The following is a 22,825-nucleotide window of genomic DNA, read 5'->3' on the forward strand; positions in this document are numbered from 1 at the left end:
AAACAACAAAAAAAATTGTTTCAGCATTAATTTGAACTCTTAGAGGCAACTAAATGCGGGAAATTTGTACAGCAAAAATTGGCATTGAGATGTTTGGACAGACCTCAAGAATCTTTGGAACTGACAAATCTAACTTCGGAGTACAGTCAGAGACCAAAGGTTCATGCATCGCCCACCTTGATGAGCAGGGGGAAAAAACGAAAAGGTGAGATCTATATAAAGGTTTCAGCTAAATCTTAAAACTGAAAGACAAAGGATATTTAGACTTTGGAATGCAGTATGTTCGTACGCTGCCAAGAATGTTAAGTTATAGCTTTATTTTCCCTGGTTATGAGGCTCGTGGGCGAAGCGAATTTTGACATTGGCTTGTAATTAAACTAAGACGGTCATAACTGAAATAAACAAGGAGTACACGATAATTCAAAGCATGGGTGTGCTGTGAGGGTCTGTTAGCGTGCAAAATGCGCTTCTTGCTTTTGGTTGTAAAAAAGATGAAAATTACAAATATTCAACTGTTCGTGGCTAACACAGTCCGCTACAGTACTCACCAAAAAGGTATTGTCAAAATCGGTAAATATATCACAGGAAAAAAAACATGGTACAAACGACGACATAAAAGAATGCGGCGTTTTATGCAACTGCCTTGCAAGAGGAAACTTGCTCACATTTCATTCCCGGTAGGGAGAGTCGCTTGTTGGGAGCACGTTTGGAGAATGCGGGTAGAATCCGCTTTGTTCAGTGCTGGCTGCATGCTGTGGCTGCTCCCAGACTGCTGCTGCTGCTGCTTGGCGTCTACGGTCATGTGGAGGCTCTCGGCGACTCCCCCTGGCGGAGCTCCGCACTGGGGCCATCGCTCACTTTTTCTGGGCTCAAGGTCGCTGTCTGCAGCGCCTCGGGGAGAGGGAGGTCAGTTTGGGATAACGCTGTCAAGGAGCTGCAAAGCCAGATCAGAAATTTGCACGCCACCCTGGAGAGGGATAAGCCGCGCCGGCATTCTAACGGCAATAATGGAAAGTCGACCTGAAAGAGAGAGAGGAAAAATGACGAAGGCGTGACGATGTGAATCGGCGCGGTGAGGAAGGGCCACTTTTGAAAGTCCAACTTTTCGGGCGCTGCAGGTAAACCCTCCCTGAACAGCTGAGGGGAGCGAGCAGTGGGTGGTGCCGCCGCTCCCCGCCGGGGGATCATGACAAGGGCTTCAGAGTAAGATTGGGTCGATGTTTACGCGAGAGGGAAATGCTTGCGGGGGGGGGGAAACATCTTTAAATGGCCGCCTAACATTGCGTCGGTGTGTGAGTGAGAGGAGCACTGTCACTTTAAAAGGACTTGTCTCTCTGCAGGTCCCTGGCAGCGCGAGCCGAGCTTTCCGTCTGCTCCAGGGGCGGAGAACGCGCGCCGCAGTTGGAATGTATCGGCCTGCGGTGGCCAATGAGAGCCGCCTGACTTGTCACTGTTTTTGTTACATTGAGGTGCACGTTCGATCCCAACTCGCTACATTGTAGCTGCACTTGAGGGAATTCCCTGTTGGGGCTCTCTCTCTCTCTGTCAATCCATCTCTCTCAATCACTTTCCACTCCAACTTCTTGGGGGCGGGGGTTCGCTACCCCTCAACGCCTGTATCTCTCTCTCTCTCTCTGTCCATGGGGAAGGAGGGTTGGGCGAAATGTTTGCTGAAACGCAGCCCTCCCTCCCGCACTCCAAGAAAGGAGCCGTGCTCGCTCCTGCACGGGAGCGGTGCGCCTCTTAGGAAAATCCCGCTGGAATATGCTCCGTGTAAGTAGCTCGCATGAGACTGACACGTCGCCTGTGGAAGGCGTCCAGATTTTTTTTTAGGAAATGTCCTGAAACCAGTTGGTGTGTGCGGACCTCCGGGAGGAGTGGAAGGAAACGCTTTCCTTACACTGGAAGTAGAAGGAGTTGTTGCGATTTGTTTTTGTTTTTGTTTTCTGTGTGTTGGCGTTGCAAGTCACAACACCGTCGGACGCCTCCGGGTGTTCCACTAGAGAACTGAGTAGATCGTCGAGGCAATTCATTTAGTTTGGGGTGTGCATGGTATTTCCCCTTCCCGAGGAAGAGATTGTAGCTAGTGCAGGACTGACCTCTATATTCTCTTAACACTTAGCCCACTCTGTGCTCCGGTTCATTTTTTTTTCAATGTTGATGTTATGGCAGTGACATTTATTTTTCGGCTGGTTGACTGCGGTCTTAACATAAGACGCAGGTTAGTCGAAGGAATGCTGAGCAGTCGAGAGGTGAAGCAAATACCCGCCAGAAGAAAGCGCTTGCAGGTTAACAAATGCACTTTCCTTTTCGCCGGGATAACTGATTGGAATAGAAGTCAGTTTAACTTGGTCCCTCTGCATTTAAGTATTGGTGTTTCAATACTTTTTTGTTTTTCTTTTTTTCAATTTCGTGTAGTTTCTCATAATAAACGATGACCGTTTACCTTGGCCCAGCGATCGAATGTTTGGGGATTCGAGTTCCCCTGGAGAACTGAGCCTCTGCACTTCGGCTCACTGCTGAGGGAAGTGCTGGCCTGTCCGGATGGAGGGCTCTGAACAAATGATCACATCTCTGTTAATAATGCCATGAGATTGTCAGTATTCAAAGAGCAGGAACCTCGTCAAAATGTATCTCTTTACTGACATTTCTAGAACAGTTTGTTCTAGATATTGTAGTAAAGGTGATGGGGAGACCACCAGCCCTCTCTGTTCTGAGTGAGTCTGTCTGATAGTAACTCAAAGTAGACCACATTGCACTTCGAACAACTCAGTTTCTGCAATTGTTTGTATTGCCTTGCTCATCCATAAGTTTGGCTACACTTGACATTCCAAGTATGTGAAAGGCTATATTTGTAATTTGCATATGAATTTGCTACATTTACTCACTTCTCTCCTTCCTGTGCCTCGTGGCTTTTGAAGCAGATAAAGCACATGCTTACATCTGTTCCCAAAGTTGGTTTTGTTCTGAGTGCAGGTTGCCAATCTGTTTCTAGATTAGAGTGATGCTGGAAAAGCGCAGCAGTTCAGGCAGCATCCGAGGAGCAGGAAAATTGACTGTAGGCTCTATGCTACTTTCTCCCCACCCCCACCCCCACCCTCCTCTCATTTATCTCTCCATCCTGCAAGCACTCTGCCAATATTCCTGATGAAGGGCTTTTTCCCAAAACATCGATTTTCCTGCTTCTCGGATGCTACCTGAACTGCTGTGCTCTTCCAGCACCACTCTAATCTAGACTCTGGTTTCCAGCATCTGCAGTCATTGTTTTTACCGGGTTGCCAATCTGTTGTCAGAGGCTGGAGCTTGAGAGGCAGTACAACACAGTGTGATTGACGTACAGACGTGGATTGCTTTTGGGGAAGTGTAAATATATGAGAAGCAAGGATGCCATTTTTGGTTTAGAAACTTAATTTTGCCTTTTGATATTCTCTCCTGTCTGTAACAGTGATTGCAGTCTTATAGACTATCCTCCTCCAACACTTCGTCATCCAGCGGAGTGGGACTGGTTTCTGTGAGGTTGCTTATTATGCAGCCCGTGCTTGGATGTGAGGAAATGTTTTCCCCCTTACCCCTACCCCTATCCCTACCCCTACCCCTACCCATCCATCCCGATGCCTTTTAAGTGTTGCAATTGTACCAGCCTCCACTTCCTCTGGCAGCTTATTCCATACACGTACCACTTTGAGTGACAGATTTGCTCCTTAGGTCTCTTTTAGATCTTTCCCCTCTCACCCTAAACCTATACCCTCTAGTTCTGGACTCCCCCAACCCCAGGGAAAAGACTTTGCCTATTTATGCTATCCATGCCCCTCAATTTTGTAAATCTCTAAAAGGTCACCCTTCAGCCTCTGACACTCCAGGGAAAACAGCCCCAGCCTGTTCAACCTCTCCCTATAGCTCAAATCCTCCAACCCTGGCAACATCCTTTTAAATCTTTTCTGAATCCTTTCAAGTTTCACAATATCTTTCCGATAGGAAGGAGACCAGAATTACACACAATATTCCAACTGTGGCCTAACCAATGTCCTGTACAGCTGCAACATGACCTCCCAACTCCTGTACTCAATACTCTGACCAATAAAGGAAAGCATACCAAACGTTGCCTTCACTATCCTATCTACCTGTGACTCCACTTTTAAGGAGCTATGAACCTGCACTCCAAGGTCTCTTTGTTCAGCAACACGCCCTAGGACCTTACCATTAAGTGTATAAGTCCTGCTAAGATTTGCTTTCCCAAAATGCAGCACCTCACATTTATCTGAATTAAACTCCATCTGCCACTTCTCAGCCCATTGGCCCATTGCTTGAATTATTGCTTCTTGATCATCCCTGATTTTAAATACTTCTATAGTTACATGAAGAATAAAAGGATGACTAGGGTAGGAATAGGGCCAGTCAAAAACAGAAGTGGGAAATTGAGTGTGGTCCCTGTGGAGATTGGAAAGGTGATAAACAAATATTTCTCCTCTGTTTTCATTCTGGATAAGGAGAATATTGTAGAGAAGACTGAGATACGGAGTGTTAGACGAGAAAGGTTTGAGGTTATTAAGAGGAGGTGCTAGCTATTTTCATACCTTCCAGAATTGATAAGTCCCCTGGGCTGGATGGGATTTATGAGAGGATTCTCTCTGAAGCTATGGAGGAGGTGGCGGAGCCTTTGGCTTTGATCTTTGAGTTATCATTGTCTACAGGATTAGTACCAGAGGACTGGAGGATTGCAAATGTTGTTCCCTTGTTCATGAAGGGCAATAAAGATGACCCAAGTAATTATTGACCAGTCAGCCTGATGTCTGTTGTAGGAAATGTTTTGGAAAGATAGGATTTATAATCATCTATCAAGCAACAATTTGATTAGAGATAGTCAACATGGTTTCATCAAGGACAGGCTGTGTCTCTCAAAACCTGATTGAGTTTTTGGAGAATGTGACCAAGCATGTGGATGACGCTAGGGCAGTTGTCATGGTGTGCATGGACTGCAGTCAAGCTTTTAATAATGTTCCATATGGTAGGCTTTTGGAGAAAATTTGGAGGCATGGGATTGAGGGTGACTTAGCAGTTTGGATTAGAAACTGGTTTTCTGAAATAAGGCAGCAAGTGGTGGTTGATGGAAAATATTCAGCCTGGAGTCCGCTTACTAGTGGTGTGCCACAAGGATCAGTTTTGGGACCACTGCTGTTTGTCATTTTCATAAATGACTTGAATGCAGGCGTAGGTAGATGGGTTAATAAGTTTGCAGACGACACTAAAGTCGGTGGCCAGCTGAATGGCCATGCTAAATTGCCCATAGTGTTAGCTGCATTAGTCAGAGGGCAATGGATCTGGGTGGGTTACTCTTCAGAGGGGCAGTGTGGACTTGTTGGCCCAAAGGGCCTGTTTCTGCGCTGTAGGGAATCTAATCTAATCTAATCATGATGATGTTGGCTTGTACGAGGGGCATAACTGCAAATTGAGGGTGATAGATTTAAGGCAGACATCAGAGGCAGGTTCTTTACTCAGAGTGATGAGGGCGTGGAATGCCCTACCTGTCAAAGAAGTTAACTCACCCACATTAGGGGCATTTAAACAGTCCTTCTGTAAGCCTATGGATGATGATGGGATAATGTAGGGGGATGGGCTTAGGTTAGTTCACAGGTCAGCGCAACATCGAGGGCCGAAGGTCTGTTCTGTGCTATATTGTTCTAAGTTCTATCTGCTGCAATCTTTAAATTCTGGAATTTCCACATTGAACTATTTAGTTTATTTCTATATTTCCACTCTTGTTTAAGGTACTCTGCCTCTTTTTGGTTTCCTGCCTTTCTGTGTTCTTATGTGATCCAATATCACTTTGCTTTGTAATGTTTCTTCAGAATTTCTTGAGGCTTTATTATGTTAAAGGTGTTATATAAGAACAAGTTCAAGTAAATGCTGCGACACAATTGACTGTCCATGTCCAGCTTCCCATCCTTTTGTTCTCTGTAAACTTCAGTTCAACTAGAAGTTTGTTGCTGACATTCTGTCTGCACTAAGTCCTAATTAATTTACAATGAGTCCCACCCTCTTAATTGTTCCAATTTAACATTCTTTGGATACATCTTTAAATTCTTCATGCTCTCCTCCCTCCCGAACTCCACAAATTCCTGAGACCAGCTTGAACTCTGCAATTCTCTGGTTCAGGACCGTTGTCCATCTCTATTCCTTCTTGTCCACATGCCACATTCTGACATCCTCTTCTTCTGACCCCTCTTTTCCTTGAAGTCCACCTTTTCTTGCTATTAGTTTCTTGATGGTTTGCATTTCTGGACCTCTGTTGGACTTTTTGATGGCAATGTTGTGATTTACATGCAAGGTTTTAATGCTAAGAACTGGCAACTTTAAAGCAAGACTTCTTGTATGAGGACATGTGATTGTGTTTCTTAAACCTATTGTGTGCAATGGTTTATTTGAATAATTTTTCCTGTTTAACTGATTTATATTTTAGTGATTAATTAACTTAAATTCCTTCCACTGTGACTGGCATGTACTTGCTGGAATATTATGTCCATAATAAATACAATTCAAATCATGCTTCTATGTGTTTATCAGAGTTTGTTATCATTTAGCCATAAAGACTACAACTATTTTGTTTGTGGCAATCCCTGTGACAATACTAATGTGAGATATTTAAACAAACGATTAACTTGTAGTAGATCTGGTTCACACTGCTGCAGCAATAAATAGATTGCTGCCCCCTGCCCCCCGACTATCTCTCCCACATTCTCCTGTTCTCGTGAAGACCTTGATGCTGCCACTCTATCGATGTGGGTAGCTGTCCACCACCTGGTCTACTTCATTTTGAAACTGTATTTTTTCTGGTTTTTTCTTCTAATTCTTACAGCACGTTGTTATTGTAATGGATGGCCATGCTACATGCATGGGTGATCATGAGTAGAAATTCTGGACTACAGTTGCTTTATCTTGAGCTTTCAGCCATTCACCGCAGTCTCCGCATGGAGATAATAGTCCAGATGTCTTGGGCTGTGGGTGTCTGCACAGACTCTGTCCTTGAGGCAGCTTCATCCTTATCACTAAGGCTCTTCAACTCCTTTTGTGCTAATAATATTCCTTTATTTACAACTGTTTCACAGGTTATCAGATCCAGCTCTCCAGTGTATTGTTTAAGGCCTCTCTCTTTTCATGTGCTCATTCTAAACTGGCACTTTTGCGCTTACTGATAACAGAGTCATGTCATAATGACTTCATAATTTACAAGAATCTAATTTTAAAACAATGACTTAGCATAAATGGGAACCTGTTCCACTATTCCTGAGTTGGAAGCAAAATATGCAATAACTAACAACAAGCCTGTCTTGCCTTGCTGTATGTTCAAATCAACATCATACTCTGTACTTCAGTCCTGTGATAGCTCAGTGAAGTTGGTGTAATTTTGTTGCTTTTTAAAGATGATTGTGGTCTGTTGTGTTAAGCACAAGTGGATTAATAGTGCTATTATCTGAAGCTCTGTTAATAATGCTTATATTATTTACAAATTCTGTTTTTGGCATGACGTGACGTTGAAAAATAGGTTTAAGTTGAATGCAGTGTGGATAAAAATTAATACTTTAAAAACATGCATTGTTTACCATAACAACTGCCTTTGAAGATAGCAAAAGATATATTTATGTAGCTGTTTATAATAACCTAAAGTCTTTAAAAAGTACTTCTGAAATTTAGCCATTATAGTATGTAGAAAATAAATAACTTTTCGCAAGATCGCATAAACTAGAAAATTGATGACCAGACAATCTATCCTCTTGATGCTAATTGAGAAATAACTATTGACCAGATCACAGAGAATGATTTGTTGGCTTTTCAAAATAGTGCTTTGGAAGCTTTTTATGTCAATCAGCAAGAGCAGTTGGAACCTCCTTTTTAAACTGAAAACAGAACCTCTGACAGTGCAGTAGTTCCTCAGTGCTGTTTTGAAACGTCAACGTTGATTTGTCAAGAGAGGGGAGCATTAAATCAACTTCATTGCATTGGGTTTTCATCAGAAAAGTAGGGAAAATTCACATCAGCTATTTGGAATAGGTAGCATTCGGAAATGCATACACTACTATGGGAGGTAAATGAAATACAGTGCAAATACAGTAAGATGTTTCTAGATAGCCTCCATGTGAATCTATTTAAAATAATTGACTTGCACATTTTAAGCAACTGTTTTATTATTTTTAATTCAGTGAGAAAATAGTGATTTGCTGTGTTCTTAGTAGTGAGACAAATGCAGCATGTTTAGTGTTTTGTTTGAGAAGTTCAACATTGTTGTAGTACACTCCTCTCATAGAGACAGCTAATTTTTAAATAGTGTTTAAATTTCCAGTGTTTGATTAATTTGAAGGAGTCATGCCAGATTTCAAATTTTAGACTTTTATTGTAACAATCTAATTAAAATCAACATTGACTAAACATTTCTTGGGCAACTAAAATTCTTAAACTACAAGTTGTCCTGATTAATGTCTTAAGGCACCAATAAGCGTTTACTGCAGGGAATAGAGTAAACTACCAGGCAGTCTGTAAGTCTACACAAAGCCAAAACAGTTGGCTTTGTCTGTGTTCCAGCTTGAAATATGGCACATGGGTTATTCAGTAAGTTTTAACCAGTGGTAGTCAACACTTTGCCTGTTGCCAAGCAATACTAGGAGGAGTTACATGCTGATTGTTATTATTTCTCTTTACTTTGAGTTTAAAGAGATTGTAAAAGATTTTTGAACATGTCTCAGACTACTAATACTTGAATATCCAAAGTCCCTTTGAAACTAACCAGAGTTTCTTTTACTAATGGGTGACAATTGTTTAACCGCAGACTACATGCGATCAGAAAGGATAGTTGTGTTCATGTTGACATCAAATTGTTTGCTTTTTGTTTTAAAGAAAGCTTTTTAAAATAGATGCAAACATTTCAAGTGTTGTCCTAAATGGATTAGAGTAATCAATAATATTATTTGTATATGTAGCACTGTGTAAGATTTATACATAATTCGATGTTAGTACAATTTTTTTTATCTCTTGGAAGGAATATCAAAGTAGGCATGGCCACAGGTGGTTCTCATATTTGCTTTTCCTTAGGAAAAATTTGAGGTTTTGTCGGCATTGCCTGAGTGGGAAAGTATTTATCTGGAGGTCATGTTGTGGTGAAATTTCAGTACTGATAGCAATGCTTTTTGTTCTTTTTGGAATGTCTTCAATTTACAGTTGAAGGATTTTTTTGTAGTTTAGTATTTTTATAAAATATTTTTGTAGTTACTCTAATTTTGACTGTTTGAAATTTATTTACTTAGAATTTCAAAGCTGAACTGTTTAACTGTAGGAAATTAGGTCCTGTCACTTCAATTTTTTTGAACTATTTTAACTACTATGTACATATGGTTCTTCAGTTTTTTAAAAATAAAATCAGAAGTCAAAGTGCGGTCAAGTTAATTAATTCTGAACTTTAGACTTTTCACTAACAGATTAACTACACTACTTAGTCTGACAGCCTGTTGAGCATGCTCTATCATTCAGTGAGATCAGAGCAGATTTAGATCCTCAATCTAAAGTGGATGAATATCTTCTATCACTTGATATCCCTGAATATATATACCTTAGATTTAACTGTATTAATAGAGTTAGCATTTTGTTCCTTTTTTTATGGGAGAGTTCCACACTTCTACCCTTTTTATGTGAAGAAGAATTTTGTTATAGTCCTCTTGAGTGATTTGCTCCTGTGTTATCTGTCACCATTGCCCTTTCCTCAAAGCTAAATATACTTGATCGTGATATTATTGTAAACTCTCAGTGTATTTCCACATTGCCTTTCATTCCCAAGTTCCTTGAATATATTGACTCCCAGATCAATGCCATTCTTCTTGGAACTCCATACCTGAATCCCTCCAATCAGGTTTCCACGGTGATCCAGTTCTGAGCTAGTTCTTAGAATGTCATTTGTTACCTTGATATGTGGTTTTGACAAATTTGAACTTTTCTCCTTGACCTACCTGCAACCTTCAATGTGGTTGGCCACACCGTTCTTTTTCTCCTGCCTCTCCATTGTCATATAGTTCGATGGAATTGCTCTTGCCTGGTATCAGTGTTCCCTGTCTCATCATAGCCAGAGCATCATATGCAATGTTTTCTCTTCCTGCTCCCATACCAGTCTGTCTTTGTAATACTACTCATCTTTGCTCCTTCCTCCACTCTTCTGCAATTGAAACCTTCATCTGTGCCTTTCTTACCTCTCCAGTGACTTTTGCAATGTAGTCAGGCTGTCCTCCCACATTCTGCTATTCCTATCCTATCCTTGCTTATTCAAACCTGTGTTGCCCATGTCCTAATTCATCCAAGATCTCCTATCAGTCCTCTAACTCACTGACCTATATTAAATTCCAATTAAACAATAAATCTACTTGTTAAATCTCTTATTCTTGTTTTCACATCTTAATTGGACCAGCCTCTTATCCTTTGTAAACTCCTCCAGCCCTAAAATCATCCAAGATATTTGAGATTTTAGTTCTGGTCTCTTGAACATTCATGACTTTTAATCACTTCACCATAGGCAGTTGAAGGTAAGGATGCCAATGTCCTAAACTCAGAATCCCTCCTTAAACCTTGCGCTCACAAGCCATTTCATAAAAGGTACCACATTGACCAAGCTTCTGCTCATCCATCCTAATATTTCCCCTATGTATTGCAGTGTCACACTTGGTTTTGAATGCAAATCTTCTGAGACCTTTTTAATTGTGCTGAAAACATTGTGTAAACAATTATCTCTTGCTGTCTAGTTTTAAAGACTAGCGTTACATTAGCCGTTTTTCTCTAACAGTACTTTCTACCTGCCCACTACATTTTAGTCATGTACATGACTTCCTAAACCCTATGGACCTTCAGATTTCCACTGATTCTTTCTTAAAATAAAACTGATCTATCATTTCTTGGCCCCAAGGGCTGTCTTCACACTTGCCTGTCTTGATATTCCTCTGCTGTAGTTGTACATTTGCCCAGAATTGTAAAGAGGCATTGATAAATAATACCCCCATCAGCACTCTTCAATATTTCATGAATCATTGTGTCATGAGCAAACTTAGATGATACCAAACAGCCCTTTACTTAAATCAATGTACCGCTGCTTGATGATAAACCATTAATAAAGGAAAGTAAAGCATCACTGACGCTGTTTATTTTCACATCATTTTACCACTGGCAGAAAGTTACACTATAAAGTTAGAACCTGATGGCACTGCTACTGATTTTGCCTGAAGAGAAATGTTGACCATGGATGTGGGCACTGATGTGTTATTTTATCTTAAGTCTTTTTTTTGAAGAGATTGTAATGGCAAACTGACTACTGAAGATGACTTAAGCAAATGGTTTAGGATGCCTTGGGTTTTTTTAAAAACAGCCTGAATGGGTGTGGTCACCTCTCTCAGATCCAGATTGTTGTTTTGGGTTTTTTTTTACAGTATCTCAGAAGCTGTTTGGAGTTTCAGAAGATTTGGGAGCTTGAGTGAATGATTTCCAGCTGCTACGTTCTCTGAAATTTCTCTTTATGCTTTTTTTTTCCTCCTGGAATGGAGAACTGCATGTAAGAATCTGTCTGAATTTGTCTCTTTGCTAAGTGGTGTGTTTATGGGATGTTACTATGTTAGAACAGTTAATTAGTAATGGTTACTGTATCTATTATTCATTTATGTTATGCCAAAGTTAATTTATTCTAAATTCCTCTTTCTTTTGTATTTTAACTATGGCATTTTGCATAACATTGAGCAGTTTGATCAATCGCATCACGTCTAGAACACATGCTTTACGTCCACCTTTAATATAAGAAGTAGTTAGGGCTACCATCTTAAAATATTTTGAGGGGATTTGATCTGGTCCATAACAGATGGCAAAGCTGACATTTTATTGATTGCTCTAATTTACCTTAGGTGGTAGCAGCAGCCTTCTTGAATTGATACATAGCATACAATAAAAGTACTGCCGCAATACTGCTAGGCAGAGAGTTCCAAGTTTTTTTTAAAAACAGTAATAATAAAGGATTGATGGATGGGAGGTGAACTTGGAGCACTTTATCAACATGACCATGGAGATCTGGAACATTTTTTGCCAAAAGGCTGTAAATGCTGTGTTAGTTGAGATTTTCAAGACTGAGATTTGCACATCCATTTGGGTAAAGTATTAAGGAATATGGAATACAAGTTGCTAAATGGGGTTGAGGTATAGATCAGCCGCAATGCAATTAACTAGGCGTGAGGGGCTGAATGACTTACCTTGTGTCTTGAGCAGGCTGACCTTACAAAGCATTTTGTACAGTTTGAGGTGTTACTCTTTTGGATGAGACATTTAATCTTTTAGTGAACATAAGCTATAGTCCTCTTCAAAGGAGTGCACAAGAAATTGCTGTGTTCTGGTCAGTAGTTAAGTTTAAAACATCAGTAAAATCATTGATCTGGTCAGTTATCTCATCGCTGTTTGTGGGACCTTGCTGCAATAATTTTTTTTTTAAATGTAGGAAACTTTAGATACAATGACTGGCTCTTCAGACATCCAACATGGTCTGTAAAGCTTTTTTTTAACTTTCACTGGTTATGAAAGATGTATATAAAGCATCCTAAGGTTAACATGCAGGTTCGTTTGGCAGTTAAGAATGCAAATGCAGTGATAGCATTCATGTTGAGAGGGCTAGAATTCAAGAGCAGGAATATACAGTCAAGGCTGCATAAGGCTCTGGTCAGACCGCATTTGGAATATTGTGAGCAGCTTTGTGCCCAGTATCGAAGGGTGGATGTGCTGGCCTTGGTGGAGGTCCAGAGGCGGTTCACAAGAATAACCCCAGAAATGAAATGCTTGTCACATGAGGAGTGGTTGAGGACTCTAGATCTGTACTCGATGGAGTTTAGAAGGGTGAGGGGGGAATCTCATTGAAACTTGCAGAATACTGAGTGGCTTGTATAGAATGGACATGGAGAAGATGGATCCACTTGTAGGAGAGACTAGGACCTGAGGGCACAGCCTCAGTGATAGCACAACCTTTTAGAACTAAGATGAGGAGGAATTTCTTCAGCCAAAAGTGGGTGAATTACCGCCAGTGATGCCACAGTGTAGGAGCAATACAGTGAGTGTGTTTCCAGTGTTTTAAATGAATTGTGATTCTCTCGCTGCCTGACTCCCCAGTAGCTGTCCAGCCTGTGCCTGCTCATTGCTGTGCTGTCTCACTGTTTGCTGGAGCCAGGAGTCAGGGAGGAAACGAGCCAGTTAAGTTGGGAACAGGGCACCAAGGACATGGTGAAATGGCAAATTGGATGAAGGTGGTGATGATACATTAGGTGTCAATGACATGGGTAAATTTGGCAGCAGGTTCAGCTTCAGGTGCACAAACATCTCATCAGCAGTGTTGCAAGATGGATGGGGAGAAAATTGTGATTCTCTCGCTGCCTGACTCCCCAGTAAAAATTCCCCAGAGAAAATTGGTGGGTGGCACAGTGGTTAGCACTGCTGCCTCACAGCGCCTGAGACCCGGGTTCAATTCCCGACTCGGGCGACTGACTGTGTGGAGTTTGCACGTTCTCCCGTGTCTGCGTGGGTTTCCTCCGGGTGCTTCGGTTTCCTCCCACAGTCCAAAGATGTGCGGGTTAGGTGAATTGGCCATGCTAAATTGTCCGTAGTGTTAGGTAAGGGGTAAATGTAGGGGTATGGGTGGGTTGTGCTTCAGCGGGTCGGTGTGGACTTGTTGGGCCGAAGGGCCTGTTTCCACACTGTAAATAATCTAATCTAATCTAAAATTGTGGCTGCAAGAGCTGCTCCTTTTGTTTTGTGAGGTATTTTCATTGTTGGAGCTGATTTCCTTGACTATTAGGAGCAACAATTACTGTTATATAAGGTGTTGCATTGTTTTGGAACATTGAGAGGAGGAAAAAGGTCAAAAACACAGCACTTTAAAAGGAGGGAGAGAGACAAAGGTAGTGACTACATGAGAAGTGAATACAACTGAGCAGTAAACCTGCACTACTGTCTGACGCAACAGTAATCTGCACACCTAATTGCCCCTGCTGTTTTGGTTTCAAATGTCTCTGGACATTGGAGTTTCCCTGAGGAAAAATTAACAAACAAATATTTACAAGGATGTTGCCAGGGTTGGAAGGTTTGAGCTATTGGGAGAGGCTGAGTAGACTGACAGTACATTCCCTAGAGTGTCCGAGGCTGAGGTGTGACCTTAGAGATTTATAGTAGCATGAAGGGCATGGATAGGGTGAACAGCCAAGGTCTTTTCCCCAGGATAGAGGAGTCCAAAACTAGAGAGCATAGGTTTAAGGTGTGAGGGGAAACATTTTAAAAGGAACTTAAGGGGCAATTTTTTCATGCAGAAGGTTGTGCGCATATGGAATGAGCTGCCAGAGGAAGATGTGGAGGCTGGTATAATTACAACATTTTAAAAGACATCTGGATGGGTATATAAATAGGAAGCATTTTCAGGGCTATCGGCCAAATGCTGGCAAATGGAGCTAGATTTATTTAGGATATCTGGTTGACACGGACAAATTGCACTGAAGGGTCTATAGTATTTCCATGCTGTATATCTCTATAACTCTATTTAGTATGTGGTTCACACTTCCTGCAGTTTGACACTTAGGCAGCTTGTTGATTTTTAAGGGGCACTATTCTCTCTTTAGTTACTCTTTTACCTCTGTGTATTTGTAGAATCTCTTTGGATTCTCCTTAACCCTATTTTCCAAAGTTATCTCATGCCCCCTTTTTGCCCTCTGGATTTCCTTCTTAAGTATACTGCTCCAGCCTTATACTCTTTTAGGGATTCACTCCATCCCAATTAGCACTACCTGATATATGCTTTTTCTTTTTTCTCGACCAGAGCCTCAATTTTTCTCGTCATCCAGCATTTGCTATACCTACCAGCCTTGCCCTTCGCACTAACGAGAACGTACAGTTTCTGAACTTCCATTATCTCATTTTTTGAAGGCCTCCCACTTTCCAGCCGTCCCTTTACCTGCGAATAATTGCCACCAATTAACTTTCGAAAGTTCTTATCTAATACCATCAAAATTAACCTTCCTCCAATTTAGATCTTTAACTTTTAGGTCAGGTCTAACCTTTTCCTTTTAACAATTTTTAGAATTATAATCACTTGCCCCTAAGCACTTCCCCACTGACACCTCTGTCACTTGCCCTGCCTTAGTTCCCCTAGAAAAGGTAGTGTTTTGCTACTTCTCTAATAGGTATGTCGGCATATTGAATAAGAGAATTTTCTCGTACATGCTTAACAAATTCCTGATCATCCAAGCCCTGATCATAAATCCCATGTTTTATGAAATAAATTAAATCTGCAGAGACACCTATTAACCACAACCAAGATATTTTCAAAACTATCAATTGCCTCCAACATTTGATACAAAAATGTTCATTACATTTCTGAATTAGTTTGTCATTATCCAAAGGATCCCACTCTGGATCAGATTTGGAATAAGTAATTTGGGCATCAAGCTCGCATAGTCATACAGCACAGAAACAGAGCCTTCGGTTCAACCTTCTGGAACACTAAAAATCTTCATTCGATTGAATGACTACACCAGCCAGTTTTTGGTCTGAAGTCTTAGCTGGGTCTGGGTTTCATTTGGTCCAATTAAATGTGTACATACACATTGCATTTCTGGAGACTGTTTTGAGGACCGACTCTGATACATGTTTCCCAGGTTAATAGTCCTGTAGCTGGTCTGTGTCCCCGTTTCCTCAGGTCAGATCCTTTCTTCCATCCTCACCTCAGGTTTTCAGCATCACTGAAGTCACTTGCTGTAGAAAAGTAATTTGACAAGTTAGCAAATGTTACAACTTTTAGCTTGAAACACCTTTGTACTTCTGCCATTTCTGTTTGTCATTTGACACAATAGGTGCTCTGTACTCTCATGCTTTAAACTCCTGCATATCTTCTTGGCAATACAACCTGTATGATCTGCTTGATTCCACAGGCTGACTTAAGGTGAAGAATTAAAATCAATTCCTAAAAACAAGTATTGTACATCCCAACAGAAAAGGGGGTGGAGGAGTGACTTGACACTGAGTATGGGCATGAATATTTGCTGAGAAGTGGGATTGTCTTGTGTGTCAGATCAATGTGTATGCTGCGATCGATATTAATTATGGATCTTTGGTCTCTCTTTCTTGACCTATCGATTGCTGAAAAATGATACGATTCTATCTGAACTTATCTCTTCAAAATTTTAAACACTTTTTTATCTCAATTTATTTTGTTAAGATGACAAAAAAACATATTTCTGTTTTTCCAAGTTTTTTTCATGCCTTTGTTTTCCTTTATAACGTGCACTATTTTGAATCTATCCTACTTCTGTTTATGACATTTATAAAGACCAAACCTTTTTATTTTTCTGTGTTTTTGATTGTGAACCAAAATGGAAAAAGGACTATTTTTAAAAACCAATGATTGTGGAAAGCATTTTGCAGTTTTTTTTTAAAAGCTGGTTACACACTATTTTAAAAAAGAAATGCTGTTTACACAGATTATTCTAGCAGTGGGGAGGTTACTGCAAATGAGAGGAAAACCAGAAGAGAACTGCGAAGAGGCTCTGATACAATTAATGAAGCCAGGGGAGAGTACAAAGAGATTTGGCCAGCAACAAATAGCTAATTGGTCTGTGGAGTGGTGACCAGTTGTCAACAATCAAGGGTTTCTGCCTGCCAACAACTGTGATTATTTCCCCAGTAGCTAAGCAGCTTGTGGATGTGAATAATGCTGCCAGAAGTGTTCGGATCTCTTGAAGGGGAGATGATGAGCTTTATTCTGAAAATTGAAAAAAAAACCTGAAACCTGGAGAAAACCAGTTTATTTTCTCTTTGTATTTGCTCCAGGCTGTTGCTTATTACCAACAAGTCAAAGACTTTTAAATTGTGAAGCAATCAGTCTGTGTCTTCTGCAAGCAAATGAAAGTCTCTCTTCCTCAGGTACTGAGGAGGAACAAGTCCTGACAAGCTAAAGGATCATCTCCGTGAGCCATGTGGCAGAAGCCATTGAACTGACCGTCCGGCTTTTCTCTTTGTCCAAAACACTAACATCTTTATCTCTGTATATGCCGCCTGTATGTGTAATGGGAGTTTTTCAAAGATGGTAAAGTTTGAACTGGTAGAGTTATATACTGAATGGCCATGAACTTTGTAGTTAGAGTCTGTTTGTAATAAACAGCCTGTTGTTAAATACAGAAACCTGGTCTGTGCTTTCTATCAACGTGGACGTTAAAAGACAGGAAAATTGGGGAACTTTGTATTTTTTTGATTATAATCTCCTAACATTTGTGATGACTCCAGGAATTTCCAACATGTTACCCCAATGTGGTGTGACAATATAATTACTACTATTGTTCTTTTAGTAAAAGTTTGTCACTCTCTGCTTGGTTGCAATAGATTCCACTTGCCATGTTTCAGCATATTTCTCTTAGTTGTATCAGTGCTTTTCCTTTTGGTCTTCTAATGAATTAATTGGTACCTCATTTTAGTGTGAAGTATAACTCAATCTTTTTCCCCAAAAACGAGCAACACTGCTCATTCATGGGCAGCACAGTGGTTAGCACTGTTGCCTCATCGCGCCAGAGACCCGGGTTCAATTCCCGTCTCAGGCGACTGACTGTGTGGAGTTTGCACATTCTCCCCGTGTCTGCGTGGGTTTCCTCCAGGTGCTCCAGTTTCCTCCCACAGCCCAAAAATGTGCAGGTTAGGTGAATTGGCCATGCTAAATTGCCCGTAGTATTAGGTGAAGGGGTAAATGTAGGAGAATGGGTCTGTGTGGGATGCACTTCGGAGGGTTGGTGTGGACTTGTTGGGCCAAAGGGCCTGTTTCCACACTGTAAGTAATCTAATCTAATCTAATTCAGATCTGGGTTTGCAAAAAAGGGGGTCATGTAAATTGTTTGAATTAAAAAGTCCCAGTTGTGACAATGACATTATTTTAGATTACAATCATTCATAATGGTATCATAGTTGCATTTTAAGGTTAACTTCACATCATAAAATATGGGATGCATTACTGCTTATAAAGTTGGACCAGTTGCCGCTTACTTTGCAGGAATTAATTTACATTAATTCCTAACTGATGGCTTCGTAGTTCAATTTGCATTTAAGTCAGCAGTAGCAGTTTGAGTTCTTGTAAGAGCTTTCAGGATAATGTCAGTGTGCCTACTTTGAAACACTGAACAAACCCGGTGCTTGTCTGCAGACCACAGTCCAAAGCAAGAATTCTTTTCTTTTTTAACTGCTAAAGGTGGTTTCTTTTAAAGTGCAGTTTTGCAATATGTTCTTTCCCTACCTTGTTATCTATTCACTAGAAAGAATGGTGGGTAATATTATTTTGATAGTAACATATACAAGTATAGTACTTAGCTCGACTTAATTTTTTTTCTCTCTGTTCTCTTCCTCCTATCCTCACATTGCTGCATGGAAAATCTTGTCTCCAGCTCATTGTTGTTGCCAAAATGATGCCACCCAGTCAGGCCCAAGAATTCAAATAATTGATGTCCCACTCCCAGCCAAAAAGTCACAAGCTCGGCTATCGATATCATCTAGTGTTTAGACTCCTACACTTTAGGTAAGTGAGAATGGTGATTTTTTTCTATGCTTCAATATCAGAAACTATCAATATCTTGGTTTTAAGCCACATAATGTCGTAAGTTGACACAATTCTTTGAGCAAAAATATAAGTTAGTCTCTCCTAAGGTCAACAGTGTATTGTATTTTGATGCATAGTATAAATATTTCATGAAATGCTTTAAATTTATCGTTCATTCTTAGATCCAGGCCGATTGTTTGTAAGTGACAATAAATTGAACACGTAATTTCTAAGACTAACTATTGCTTGATTTGATATTTTTATTAGCTTTTTTTGAATTTTGACAGCCAGGAGCAGGTTGAGCTGGAGACTTGGGGAGTCAGCAAAAGTAAGAATTCCCTGTATGTGCAGGGCAAGGCAGACATTGGGCTGAGAATTAAACATATGGGGAGAAAGCCACAACATCTGGTCATATTGGGAATAGATGGTGATGGTTTTATTTTACTCTGTCATTGAAGTATTTCACAAAGTCTTTATTTGTATACAGATATTATTCTTGGTGATCTTGATTGTAATTTAAAAGTGTGTGTTTTGTAATGGATATGAGACCTGAGGTTTTGTTGTCCAAACAGCAGATTAATGGTAGGTTAATCTGTGTGATTGTGCGCAAATAGGGACATATTTAAGGACACTCGGTGTAGTATTCCTACCTTGAACTGGGAGAGCCGGTTGAAGCCCCATATGTTGCAGAAGTCAATCGTGGCATTTCTGAATAGATTAATTTGAAAATACCCAGAGATGAGGTGAGCAAAAAATGTGTAGCCACATGTCTGTCTGAGTTGTGCTGCTACACTGTAGCTTTGCAAAAATGTTGCTTTACTATCTGAAATGGACAAAAGTTGCTATATTTGTTTGGTACATGTCCAGATATAAACATACTATCAAGATCCATCTTACAAAGCATAAGAAGACAGTTATGATGAAGCAGACTGTCATTTCTTAATGAACATAGCGACTGCAGATGGAATTCAGTGCAGAGAAGAGTTGGATATTTCCCAGTGGAAGTAAAAAGAAAGGGGGAAGTGCCTAATAAATGAGTGGTGCCAAATTAGCTAAGTGCAAAGCAGAGAAAAATCCTGGAGCGATCATCAATCGATAAGGTATGACAAATCATTTCAGGGCAGCAATGATTAAAGCACTCAGCATTATATATGGCCTCACAGGGAGACACTAGGGATATTATAATTTATTAATCCAGCGAGCCATGTTATATTAGATTAGATTACTTACAGTGTGGAAACAGGCCCTTCGGCCCAACAAGTCCACACCGACCCGCCGAAGCGCAACCCACCCATACTCCTACATTTACCCCTTACCTAACACTACGGGCAATTTAGCATGGCCAATTCACCTGACCCGCACGTCTTTGGACTGTGGGAGGAAACCGGAGCACCCGGAGGAAACCCACGCAGACACGGGGAGAACGTGCAAACTCCACACAGTCAGTTGCCTGAGTCGGGAACTGAACCCGGGTCTCAGGCGCTGTGAGGCAGCAGTGCTAACCACTGTGCCACCGTGCCGCCCAATTCTGGGGACCTAGTTTGAATCCTGTCAAATATCTGGAATGAGTGTGTGGTGGCTTTTTGTATGCACAGCGGTAGTGTCCCTAACTCGGTCAGGAGGTCCAGATTCAAGTCCTACCTGCTCCAGAGGTGTGCCATAACATCCCCTGAACAGATTAATAAGAAATAAATGACATCACCAGGTGGTGAAGAATGTAGTTGAGGCAGTCATGCTCTTGATTAGGCCTGGCTTTGAGTATGAACCTTCCTTTGATATTGCCTTCAATTTTAGCCTCTGCTGTTCAGAGTAGTTGGAACCCTGCAAATAGTGTCAGAGAAGACTGGATGGCTGATCCTTTATGTAAAATCGGCCTTTACAGTCATTGAATAAGAGTGGTGGATGCAAGAAGTGCATTCCAGACCATGATATATCAACTTTTCTTTTGTATATATAAATTTTCCTTTTCCCCTCAGTTTAGTTTTTGTTTGTCAATTAGAGTCATAGAGCTGTACAGCATGGAAACAGAGCCTTCAGTCCAACTCGTCCATACTGACCAGATATCCGAAAGTAATCTAGTTCCATTTGGCACATATCCATGTAAACAGTTCCTATTCACATATTCATCTAGATGCATTTTAAATCCTGTAATTGTACCATTCCTCTGCGTGAAAATGTTGCCCTCTAAGTCCATTTTAAATCTTTATCCTCTTAGCTTAAACCTATGTCCTCTAGTTTTGGACACCCTTACCCCAGGGAAAAGACTTTGGCTATTCACCCTATCCATGCCCCTCATGATTTTATAAACCTCTAAGGTCACTCGTCAGCCTCTGACAGTCCAGGGAAAATAGCCCCAGCCTGTTTGGCCTCTCCCTGTAGCTCAAACCCTCCAACCCTGGCAACATCCTTGTAAATCTTTTCTGAACCCTTTCAAAATCGAAGATGGAGGACAGGAAAATTTTCTGACTGTAATAGGCTGCTGTTTTTTTTTTAGGTGTTGGAGGTGATTTCCTTGAATTTCAGGAGCAGCAATTACTGTTTTATATGCTGTTACATTGTTTTGGAACTTTGGAGGGAAAAAAAAGTCAAAACAACTGCACTTTTAAAAGGGAGAGGACCAGACAAAGGCAGCAAATGGTCAGGCAGGTGTGTGTGTGTGTGTGTGTGAGAGAGAGAGAGACCCACAATGATAACTGACACAGCAGGGAACCTGCACAGTTGCTGTCCAGTGATACATAAATTCAACAGCAAAAACATCAGAGTGCATCTGGGAAAATTAACAAATGGTGAAATTCATAACTGATCTTGGAGGAACCTGTTTGGGAGGGGTCACAACACAAACAGATAAGCGAACAGTTTTAAGTGTGGCCTTGCTGTAAGTCTGCAGTAATGAGTAGAATGGGTTCTTTCTTGATCATATGTTTTATTGAGATATGTCGCTTGATTAAACTTTAAAAATATAAGCCATAAGTATTAAGTTAGCCTGGCACAGTGTGTTGTAGAGGACTAAGACGGTGCTATTTTCTGGGTCTGCAGATTGGAAGAAGCAAAAGTGGCCTTTAGTAGAGTGATATGCTCTTCTTGTCAGATGTGGGAGTTTAGGGAGAGTTTACATGTTACTGAGGGTTATAACTGCAATATTTGTCTTTGTCTTGTGAGTGCTATCAGATCGAATGGATCGGTTGAAGAGACAGTTATTACAAGTATTGAGAATTTACAAGAGCAAGGGGATGTGATGGATGGCAGTTCTAGGAAGGGAGAAATGTCACAGATACTGTCACATGGGTTAACTCCAGGAAAGATAGGAGAGGTAGGCAGGTAGTGCAAGAGTTTTCTGTGGCTATTCTCATTTCAAACAAGTATGCTGTTTTGGAAAATGTAGGGGGTGATTTGGATTCTCAGTGGAATGTAGCATGAACAGCCAAGTTTCTGGTAGCAAGACTGGCTGTAATGCAACGAGGGGTATGTCGGGTTCCAAGTGATCAATTGTGTTAGTGGACTCTCTAGTCTGAGGTACAGACAGGTGTTTCTGTGGCCAGCAGCAAAAAAATCAGAATGGTGTGTTGCTTCCCTGGATGTCTCCGAGGGTGCAGAATGTTCTCAACAGGGAGAGGGCCCAGCAGGAGGTCATTGTACACATTGGTTCCAATGACATAGGAAGGGAAAAGGATGAGATTCTGAAGGGAGATTACAGAGTAAGGCAGGAATTTAAAACAGAGGTCCTCGAGTGTAGTAATATCTGGATTACTCCTGGTGCTACAAGCTAGTGAGGGCAGGAATAGGAAGATGAATGCATGGCTGATGAGCTGGTGTTCGGGAGAAGGATTCATATTTTCGAATCATTGGAATCTCTCTTCTGGGGTAGAAGTGACCTGTTCAAGGAGGACAGATTGCACCTAAATTGGAAGGGAGGGAAATTTGCTAGGGCTGCTCAGGAGGATTTAAACTAGTAAGGTGGGGTGGTGGTCTCTGGGAGATAGTGAGGAAAGTGATCAATCTGAGACTGGTACAGTTCAGAAAAGAACAGTTCAGACAGGGGTGGTTGTGGTGGTGTGTGGCCTTTTTGATCAGGGAGAGCATTACAGGAGTGCTGAGGGAGGATATTCCCAGAAATACATCCAGGGAAGTTATTTGTGTGGAACTGAGAAATAAAGAGATGATCACCTCATTGGGATTGTACTATAGACCTCCTAATAGTCAGCGGGATATGGAGAA

General features: G+C 41.0%; 1 protein-coding gene across 2 annotated transcripts in view; it reads left to right on the forward strand.

Moving 5' to 3' along the window:
• The first annotated feature begins 842 nt into the window (after nt 1–842).
• LOC132815656 (thyroid hormone receptor beta) overlaps nt 843–22,825 on the forward strand; it is a 188,108-nt gene continuing 166,125 nt past the window's right edge. The window contains exons 1-2 of one of the 2 annotated variants that reach the window (XM_060824646.1): nt 843–1,118; nt 18,459–18,589. The gene's annotated coding sequence lies outside the window, so the exon portion shown is untranslated. Of the gene's footprint in view, nt 1,119–1,446; nt 1,774–18,458; nt 18,590–22,825 lie in introns of those variants that run through there. The other variant, XM_060824647.1, reaches the window with a different exon arrangement.

Source organism: Hemiscyllium ocellatum, chromosome 5, assembly GCF_020745735.1.
Source record: "Hemiscyllium ocellatum isolate sHemOce1 chromosome 5, sHemOce1.pat.X.cur, whole genome shotgun sequence".
In the NCBI taxonomy this organism is placed as follows: Eukaryota; Metazoa; Chordata; class Chondrichthyes; order Orectolobiformes; family Hemiscylliidae; genus Hemiscyllium; species Hemiscyllium ocellatum.